Below are 11234 nucleotides of genomic sequence, written 5' to 3'. Positions count from 1 at the left end.
GCTTTTTTTTTTTTTAATCAAAATAGTGTTAAATAAGTACCCTATGTTATTTGCATGTACTATTTACTTACTGTAGGACATATGCTGATTTTTTTTTTTTTTTTTTTCCTTGGGATTTGTCTGTGAAATAGCCACAGTGTGAACGTGCTCTGACACAAAAAAACTGTAAAATATTGAGCTACTAAAATACTGTATATACTCTAGTATGAGAAGCCGACCCGAGTATAAGCCGAAGCACCTCATTTTGCCACAGAAAACTGACTCGAGTATAAGCCAGGTATGCATTGTCCCCTCATCCCTGTCTTGCTATGCGTGGCTCCCCCGTTTTGTCCTGCTATGTGTGGCTCCCCCGTCCTGGTATGTGGTCCACCCCCGTTTTGTCCTGGTATGTGTGGCTCCCCTGTCCTGGTATGCGGCTCCCTCGTTTTGTCTTGGTATGTGTGGCTCCCCCTGTTGTATGCATGGCTTCCCGGTCCCATATGGCTCAGCTCCCCTGTGCCATCGCTGTATGCATGGCTCACACCTCCGCGTCCCACTCACCCTCCTCGTGCCGTCGCTGTAATTCCATTGTCCCGGTGCGGCAGCTCTCCTGTGCTGAGCGGTCACGTGGTACCGCTCATTAAAGTAATGAATAAGCGCTCCACACCTATGTGAGTGGAAATGCGTGCATATTTATTACCTTTAATGAGCAGTACCACGTGACCACTCAGCACAGCAAGAGCTGCTGGGACGGAGATGCGAGGTGGGTATGATGTCTTCTGGAAGCCGGCGGCTGCAGCTGTCACTGTGCAACAGCCGCCAGCTCCTGCCGTTGCACCGCCGCTCCCCCTCCCCTGCAGGCTTTTTGGACAATGACTCGTGTATAAGCCGAGGGGACATTTTCAGCACAAAAAAAATGTAATGAAAATCTCGGCTTATACACGAGTATATACGGTAGTTGTTTTCTATGTAGAAATAAAAATAGACAAAAGAACACATACTTTTTTCCATTTTTTTATCTTTTTTTTCCATTTTTTTATCTTTTTTTCCACACACACAAGTCCAAAATGTCCTGAAAAATGTTTAGTCACTTAAAACACTGTTTTTATGTAAAAATAAAAGCAAAAAGTACACCTACTTGGAATCGCCACTTTCAGAATGAACTGATCTATAAAAGTCTCCCATTATTTAGCCTATATGATGAACACCGTAAAAAATATAAAGCACGTCATAAATAATAATAATAATAATCTTTATATAGCGCCAACATATTCCACAGCGCTTTACAGTTGAACAGTTTCAAACACAACAGTCATAAGTAACAACGTTAACAATACAATAATTAAAGCGAAATAAGACGACCCTGCTTGTGGGAGCTTACAATCTACAATGAGGTGGGGGAGATACAAAGCACAGGTTTGTATTTACAATGATGTATTTACAATGATGGTCCAGCCATCTTCAGGGGGTGTGGGTTAGATTTAGATAGTGAACGGGCTACACACACACTAACATAAAATGACTTTGATTACTGAATGTGATAGGCCGCTCTGAACAAATGTGTTTTGAGCGAGCGCCTAAAACTATGCAAATTGTGGATGGTCCTAATATCTTGGGGTAGAGCATTCCAGAGGATTGGCGCAGCACGGGAGAAGTCTTGGAGTCTGGAGGTGGGAGGTACGGATTAGGGCAGAGGTTAGTCGAAAGTCATTTGCAGAGCGCAGCGGTCAGTTAGGCCGATAGACAGAAATGAGGGAGGAGATGTAAGGGGGTGCCGCACTGTGGAGAGCTTTGTGGGTGAGAACAAGTACTTTGAATTGTACCCTGTAATGAATTGGCAGCCAGTGTAACGACTGGCGAAGAGCGGACGCGTCTGAGTAACGATTAGCCAGATGGACAACCCTGGCTGCTGCATTAAGGATAGACTGGAGAGGGGAGAGTCGAGTGAGGGGGAGGCCAATTAATAGAGCATTACAGTAGTCCAGGCGGGAGTGGATCAGGGCGACTGAGGGTTTTTGTTGTTTCCATGGTGAGAAAAGGGCAGATTCTAGAGATGTTCTTTAGGTGTAAGCGGCACGAGCGGGCAAGAGATTGTATATGGGAGGTGAAGGAGAGATCGGAGTCAAACATAACACCCAGACAGCGCACCTGCTGTCGGGGTGTTATTATGGTGCCACCCACGGAGAGGGAAATGTCAGATTTAGGGAGGTTAGTAGATGGCGGGAGCAGAAGAAGTTCAGTTTTGGAGAGGTTGAGTTTCAGATAGAGAGCAGATATGATGTTGGAGACTGCAGACAGACAGTCAGTGGCGTTCTGTAGTACAGCGGAGGTAAGGTCAGGGGATGATGTGTACAGTTGTGTGTCATCAGCATAAAGATGGTACTGAAAGCCAAATCTGCTGATGGTCTGTCCAAGAGTTTAGAGATGAAGGGGAGATTGGAGACTGGTCTGTAGTTGTTTGTGCAGGATGGGTCGAGGGTGGGTTTCTATAGTAATGGAGTAATGATAGAGTGTTTGAAGGAGGAGGGGAAAATGCCAGAGGAGAGGGAGAGATTAAAGATTGTAGTTAGGTGAGTTGTGACGACTGGAGAGAGCGACTGGAGGAGATGTGAGGGAATGGGGTCGGTTGTGCATGTAGTCGGACGAGAATAGGAGAGGAGCCTGGAGACTTCTTCTTCTGTGATGGGATTGAATGTGGAGAGTGAGCCAGGGGAAATGCAGGGAGGGATGGGACTCACTGAACTTGGTGATTGGGAGCGGATTTCCTGACGGATATTGTCTATTTTCTCTATAAAGTGGGAGGCCAGGTCATCAGCGCAAATGTCTGTGATAGAGGCTTGTGCTTTTGGCCTGAGGAGGGAGTGAAAGGTGTCAAAAAGTTTCTTGGGGTTGTTGGATAGTGAGGAGATCAGGGTGGTGAAGTAGGTCTGTTTGGCGAGGTGAAGGGCAGAGTTTTTGAAGTGTATGAAGTCTTCTGGTGTGCATGTTTTCCTCCATAAGCGTTCAGCACACCTAGAGCATCGCTGGAGAAATCGGGTTTGCGATGTGAGCCAGGGCTGTTTCACTCTGTGTTTGGAGGTTCTGAGGATGAGGGGAGCTACTTGGTCAAGGGTGCTTCTAAGAGTGTCATTGAAGTGATGTACAGCCAGATCAGGACAGGACAAAGAAGAGATTGGGGACAATGATGAGTGTAGGTAGTCTGAAAGTGTATGAGGGTTAATGGCTTGTAGATTTCTGACTGAATGGTAGGTAGGAGGGTGCTGGGGTGAGCGAGGATTTGTGAGTGTAAAGGAGAGAATGTTGTGGTCAGAGAGGGGAAGCGGTGAGTTATCTAGGTAGGAGATTGAGCAGAACCGGGCGAAAACCAGGTCCAGGGTGTTACCGTCTTTGTGTGTTTCAGAGGTTGAGAGCTGTGAGAGGCCTAGAGAAGTGGTTAGTGATAGAAGCTGGGATGCAGATATGGAAGTGGGGCTGTTAATGGGGATGTTGAAGTCTCCCAGGATAAGGGTTGGTAGTTCTGAGGACATGAAGTGCGGCAGCCAGGCAGAGAAATGGTCCAGGAAGTGGGTGGGTGAGCCTGGGGGCCGGTATATGACCGCTACTCTGAGGGAGAGGGGACGAAAGAGCCTGATGGTGTGGACTTCAAAAGAAGGGAATGAGAGTGATGGAACTGGGGGGATGACCTGGAAAGTGCATTGTGGGGACAGGAGTATGCCGACTCCACCACCAGGTCTGTTTGTCTGTCTCGGGGAATGGGAGAATTGTAAGCCACCATGGGAAATGGCAGCAGGAGAGACAGTGTCAGAATCCTGAATCCAGGTTTCCGTGAGGGCCAACAGATTCAGAGAGTTTTTCAGAAAGTAATTGTGTAGGAAAGGAAGCTTGTTGCATACAGACCGTGGATTCCAAAGGGCACAATTGAAAGAAGGAGATGAAGGAGTGCAAATAATATTAGTAAGATTATTAAGGTTTCGATGTGAGGTAGGGTAGGGGTTGAGGTTGGGGGATGGTGGACCGGGGTTGGGGGAGATGTCCCCTGAAATCAGTAGGAGCAGGAAGATAAAGAGCAAGTAGTTATTGGAATTGTATGAAGATTTTTTGTGCAGTGTGTTTGGGCAAGATGGGCTGAGGTTTTTTAAGAAGTGAGAAGTGCATGGGAGCTGTACATGGGAGAAGGAAAGAGAGAGGAGCTGATGTATACGAGTCGTGATGGAGGGGGGATTGGTCGGTGAAAGTGGATTGCAAGAGAACATAGGAGGATAGGAATAAAGCACATGGATAAAAAGGAGAGCAGAGTGTGGGTTACCTGACTCCTGCCCAGACTAACTGCCATGTAATAACTGCCATGTAATAACATGTAATAAATAAAGCTTTTACATCAGCCTGACACAAAATACTCCGCACACATCTTACACACCGCTCCACTCATTGTATACGCACAGCTCTGCTCTGCACACATCCTTCACACAGATCCACTCTGCACACATCCTATACACAGCTCCGCTCTGCACTCATTGTACACGCACAGCTCTGCTCTGCACTCATTGTACACGCACTGCTCTGCTCTGCACACATCCTATACACAGCTCCGCTCTGCACTCATTGTATACGCACAGCTCCGCTCTGCACACATCCTACACACAGCTCCGCTCTGCGCTCATTGTATACGCACAGCTCCGCTCTGCACACATCCTACACACAGCTCCGCTCTGCACTCATTGTACACGCACTGCTCTGCACACATCCTATACACTGCTCCACTCTGTACTTAAAGTACACACGGCTCCGCTACGCACTGTACACATGGCTCTGCTCCACACGCATCCTACACATATGGCTCTGTACACATCCTACACACACACGACTCCACAAGCATCTTGCACACATGACACTGCACCATACACATCGCAAACACGTCTCCACTCTGTACACATCATATACACACGGCTCTGTTTTTTACACTATGTACACACAGCTCCGTTTCATACACCTTGTACACACACCGCTCCGCTCTTTACACGACATACTAACGGCTCCGCTCCGTACGCCTTGTACACACGCGACTCCGCTCCGTACACCTCGTACACACACGGCTCCGCTCCGTACGCCTCGTACACACGGGGCTCCGCTCCGTACACCTCGTACACACGCGGCTCTGCTCCGTACACCTCGCACACACGCGGCTCCGCTCCGTACACCCCGTACACACACGGCTCTGCTACATCCCCCCTGTAAACCCCTCCTGACCCCACACAGAAACTTCCCCTCATCCAGCACCATGACAACCAGCACAGCACAGTCCTGCATACACTGAGGCCCCTGATCATGTGACCCCTGACTCCTCCCCTCCTGTGACCTCATCCCAGGTCCTGTGCGCACAGAGCAGCCATAGATGTGGTGTGCGGCTCTGCAGGTGGAGGTAGGTGCTGGAGATTCCCCATTACTGGGGGCAGGGGACATTAACCCCCTCAGTGCTGAGGTCGCATTCCAGGAGACAGAACGTGTTCATGACTGTGTCGCTAAAACTCTGTGTTTCCGTGCAGTCGCCGCACACTTCAAATCGTCTCATGTGGAAGCATCCGCATACAAGGCATGTCCCTGCATACACAATGTTAAAGATAGGTACTCAGGGAAACGCAGGAGGCATACAGAAGTAGGCGGAGCTTCAGGGAGGAAGTTGCAACCCTCCTGAACACAAATGTGAACCTAGCCTAAGAACTATAAGGGTATGTGCACACGTATGCAGAAAATTTCTGCATAAAAACAGGACTCCTTCCCAGAAAAATAGCCAGTTATGCGGAATTTACTGTGAAATTAATGAGCATGCTGCGTTTTTTACCGCAAAGCGTTTTTTTTTGTGGTAAAAAACACATCAATGTGCACAAAAAGTGCAAAATGCATTAAAATGAATGGGAAGCTTCTTTTAAGCATTTTTTTGAGAGGATTTTTTTGGTAAATCCGTGGGAAAAACGTGAAAAAAAAAATGCTGTGTGTGAACACAGCCTAACGCTTTCTTCCCTCTCCTCTGATAGATACAGACGACCCAACTCTGAAGACCCGGGAGTCAGGAGACACACATTGCTCCCATAGTACAGCAACCCTGTCTGCCACAGTATAATGTCCCCACAGTGCCACCATCCCCCCCCCACACACAGTATAATGTTCCCACAGTGCCACCATCCCCCCACACACAGTATAATGTCCCCACAGTACCGCCATCCCCCCACACAGTATAATGTCCCCACAGTGCCACCATCCCCCCACACACACAGTATAATGTCCCCACAGTGCCCCCATCCCCCTCCACACACATTATAATATCCCCACAGTGCCGCCATCCCCACACACACAGTATAATGTCCCCACAGTGCCGCCATCCCCCCACACACATTATAATATCCCCACAGTGCCGCCATCCTCACACACAGTATAATGTCCCCACAGTGCCGCCATCCCCACACACAGTATAATGTCCCCAGTGCCGCCACCCCCCCACACACAGTATAATGTCCTCACAGTGCCGCCATCCCCACACACAGTATAATGTCCCCAGTGCCGCCACCCCCCCACACACAGTATAATGTCCCCACAGTGCCACCATCCCCCTCCACACACATTATAATATCCCCACAGTGCCGCCATCCACACACAGTATAATGTCCTCACAGTGCCGCCATCCCCCCCCACACAGTATAATGTCCTCACAGTGCCGCCATCCCCACACACACAGTATAATGTTCCCCCATCCCCCTCCACACACATTATAATATCCCCACAGTGCCGCCATCCCCACACACACAGTATAATGTCCCCACAGTGTGACTATCCCCACAGTTCAGCCAACCCCATCCATACACATTATGGTACTACAAGACGCCCCCCACAGTAAGGTACCACCCACCCTACCGACTAATAAATAAATGCTCCCTTCTCCCCATTCCTGATACAAATGACCCCGGGACACAGCACCGACCATCTGGATCTGTGGCCCCCGGGCCGGTGCTGTAGATGTATGAGGGGCTGTTTTCTGCGGTGTGGGATGTACATTGTAAGGCCGGCGTCACACTAGAGAGGAATATGGACGAGTGAGAGGCGATAAAAAAAGACGCATTGCACACGGACCAATAATTCTCTATGGGGTCCCTCGCACCAGGCGTATATTTCTCATCTATATTCTACGGTCCGTGCCAATCGCAGCATGCTGCGATTGTCAGTGTACTACGGCCGTAGTACGCCAATGCAAGTCTATGGGTGCGCTAAAAATATGCGTTACACACGGACCACACATGTGACTTGCGAGAAATACGCACCCAGTGTCTTTTAGAAAAGCCGGCAATTCAGTGCGCTATACAGTAAAATCACACTGACAGGTTTAATAAAGAAACGAAAGAATAGATCTATATATATATGTGTCATTGAGACACATATATACCATATTTATATTTCACAGAGTTCTTCATAGCAGAATAGCCGCTAATTCAATTGCCGGCTTCTGTCAAATCATTCCCCAACCCGACATGAAATGACAAATGGTTTGCATACAGTAAACCATTTCATGTTTTTGTTTTTTTTTATTTATTTATTTATTTATTTTTTATATGTCCCTGACTAATAATTAGATGAGGGTTTGTGTACAAAATTTGGGAGGTGTAGGTGTTAATTTAAGGGGTTAATTCGTTGTAAAAAAAAAATGCGTGTGCTCCCGCTGTAATTTGTCAACCAGAGAGGTAAAGCAGGTGAGTGAGGGCAGATTTTAATAGCCTTGAGAGAGACCATTGTTTTTGCCCCCCGCCCCCGGCTACAAAAATCTGCCCCCAGACACCCCAGAAATGGCATGTCTATAAGATGTGCCAATTCTGGCACTTATCCTCTCCATTCCCATTGCCTTGTAGTGGTGGCGAATGGGTTAATATAACAAAGGGTTAATGTCACCATCCGATTGTAAGGTGACATTAAGCCGATTAATAATGGAGAGGTGTCAATAAGACGCCGATCCATTATTAACCCTATACTAAGAAAGGGTTAAAAACCACACAGTAATTAAAAAGTCTTTTAATGAAATAAATACACCAAGTTTTTGACAAATTTTTATTAGTCTGGTAATCCAAAATAAAGCTACGACCTGCAACAAAAATAACATAAAAAATCAACAATATCCTTACCTCTCCGCTGTTCAGTCATGTCCCATGCTGCAATCTATCAGAAGGGGTTAAATAGTTTGCAATGAGGACCGGTGCTAATGCGACCAGCCCCATTGTAATCTGCTACAAAATGAATTGATTCAGCTCTGCGCAGCCTCAATGGCTGCCAGTAGATGAACTAATTACGTTTTTTTCCCACGGTCATTAGTTCATTCACAGATCACCCGGGGACTCCTGCTGACGTCACTGAGGCTGCGATGAGTCCCCTGGCTGACCTGAAGTGAACTAATGACCGTGGGAAAAAAGTCAGAAACTTTCCCACGGTAATTAGTTCATCTACAGGCAGCCATTGAGGCTGCGCAGAGCTGAATCAATTCATTTTGTAGTAGATTACAGTGGGGCTGGTCGCATTAGCACCGGTCCTCATTGTAAGCTATTTAACCCCTTCTGATGGATTGCAGCGTGGGACATGACAAAGGCGGAGAGGTAAGGATATTGGTGATTTTTTTTGTTATTTTTGTTGCAGGTCGTGGTTTTATTTTGGATTACCAGACTAATAATAATTTGTCAAAAACTTGGTGTATTTATTTCATTAAAAGACTTTTTAATTAATGTCTGTGTGTGGTTTTTAACCCTTTCTTAGTATAGGGTTAATAATGGATCAGTGTCTTATTGACACCTCTCCATTATTAATCGGCTTAATGTCACCTTACAATCGAATGATGACATTAACCCTTTGTTATATTAACCAATTCGCAACCGCTACAGGGCAATGGGAATAGAGAGGATAAGTGCCAGAATTAGCACATCTTATAGATGCGCCATTTCTGGGGTGTCTGGGGGCAGATATTTGTAGCCGGGGGGCCAAAAACAATGGTCCCTCTCATGGCTATTAAAATCTGCCCTCACTCGCCTGCTTTACCTCTGTGGTTGACAAATTACAGCGGGAGCGCACGCCTTTTTTTTTTTTTTTTTACAACGAATTAACCCCTTAAATTAACACCTACACCTCCCAAATTTTGCACACAAAGCCTCATCTAATTATTAGTTAGGGACATATAAAAACATGAAATGGTTTACTGAATGTAAACCATGTGTCATTTTATGTCAGGTTGGGGAATGATTTGACAGAAGCCGGCAATTGAATTAGCGGCTATTCCGCTATGAAGAACTGTGAAATATAAATATATATGTGTCTCAATGACGTGTGTGTGTGTGTGTATATATATATATATATATATATATATATATATATATATATATATATATATATACACATACAATGTGTGTGTGTGTGTGTGTGTGTGTGTGTATAGTAGGGTGACCGGATCTCATATGGGGGGGAAAAAATGTCAGAATCTTGTTCGTCTGGACCCCACAAAACGATTCCGCTTTCCAGATATTGAGAGAGCCAAAATTTGAGCTCGATCAAACGACGTTAACCCGTGCCGCTCGTCGCTCAAAGTTTGAAAAAATCCAAATTGAGGTATTTTAAGATTTAGGTATTTTGCATAGTCTGTTAGACTATAAAGAATGTGACAACAACATTACAGAAATAGCCCTGACCAAATTTTCAAACCATTTGTGGTATTTGAATGCAGAGTTGGTGGGATTATCGTTTTTTGATCCCACCATTAGACAATGAAAAGTTGTTAATGGCTAATAAATTGCTCAGTAGCACAGATGAACCATCAGAGCACGCTAACCTACATGAGTTGATAATTTTACATAGTTATCTAATCTATTCTAAAGCTTTTGTTAAAGTAGTTTTTGAAACGTCAGAATATAATGCTCGGCATTTGCTTACAACTTGCAGGACATATTGCTTTTGTTCTTCATCTTTTGTCAGAAGGTCGTTAAAGTCGGTTACTTCCTACCTCTTTTAATTTTTCTTTCCTAACTTTTGGATTTACAACCCTAGCATGCTCTGATGGTTCATCTGTGCTACTGAGCAATTTATTAGCCATTAACAACTTTTCATTGTCTGTAATGGTGGGATCAAAAAACGATAATCCCACCAACTCTGCATTCAAATACCACAAATGGTTCGAAAATTTGGTCATGGCTATTTCTGCAATGTTGTTGTCACATTCTTTATAGTCTAACAGACTATGCAAAATACCTAAATCTTAAAATACCTCAATTTGGATTTTTTCAAACTTTGAGCGACGAGCGGCACGGGTTAACGTCGTTTCATCGAGCTCAAATTTTGGCTATCTCAATATCTGGAAAGGGGAATCGTTTTGTGGGGTTCAGACGGACAAAATTCCGACATCGATTTTTTGCGGTCACCCTAGTGTATAGCTATTCTTTCGTTTGGATTTGAAAACCTGTCATTGGGCTCCATTATATGTCCGTTTTGCAAGCCTGCGAGAAAAAAACGGTATACGGATGCTTACATGAGAAAAATACGCGGCCACACCCTGACAACGGATGCCATACGGAGCACTATTTAGGGACCATTTATGCGTATTACGGGTGTAAAATACGGTCCGTATTTTTCTACCTTGTGTGTGACTCCAGCCTTATGGAGACATTCTGGGGACAGATTATCCCAGAAATAGAACTTTTTAGTTCTTTAGATAATGTAGCTGAATTTTAGGGTGTAGATCTGTCCTAATTTCTGTGGTGATCTCCTCCGCCAGAAGGTTCAATGTTTCTTTTTTCCTTGTGTGTTAATGATCTATTCTATTATTTCTAAACACTATTTTTCGGTGATTCCTTTGTATCCCCGTTCATACTCCACCCACACACACACACACAATACACCATCTGAAAGGTAAACTTGCTCCCTTCAGCAAGAAAACAGCCAAACAAACCACACATCCACAATTTTATCCCTAAATACAGTTTAAACATTCTTTTTCATAAACCTGCAGAAAGACACAATGACCTGCAGGTGGCACCTCAACCGGAAAACATTTTTTTGGCCTCTACTTATCAAAACAATTTATTGTATTACCAATCTACATATATAAATACCTGTCTGTGTTCTTCAGCTCATGAAATACATTTACATTTGACCAGCTTGCTTTTTCTGAAATTGCCTGCGCCCCCGACGACCAATCTAGTATGTCATTTATTTCTGTTTTTTAAGCACTGTACATTATTTTT

At 45.2% G+C, this 11234-nt stretch overlaps 1 protein-coding gene across 1 annotated transcript in view; it reads left to right on the top strand.

Moving 5' to 3' along the window:
* Positions 1 to 11234, top strand: part of LOC141051007 (uncharacterized) — an 850460-nt gene that overhangs the window by 625080 nt on the left and 214146 nt on the right. The window lies entirely within an intron of this gene.

Source organism: Dendrobates tinctorius, unplaced genomic scaffold (genome assembly GCF_039654945.1).
Source record: "Dendrobates tinctorius isolate UK_male_01 unplaced genomic scaffold, ASM3965494v1 ptg000155l, whole genome shotgun sequence".
Classification (NCBI taxonomy): domain Eukaryota; kingdom Metazoa; phylum Chordata; class Amphibia; order Anura; family Dendrobatidae; genus Dendrobates; species Dendrobates tinctorius.
Note: the sequence above shows the minus strand (reverse complement) of the source record. Positions and strands in the feature narration are given on the sequence as shown.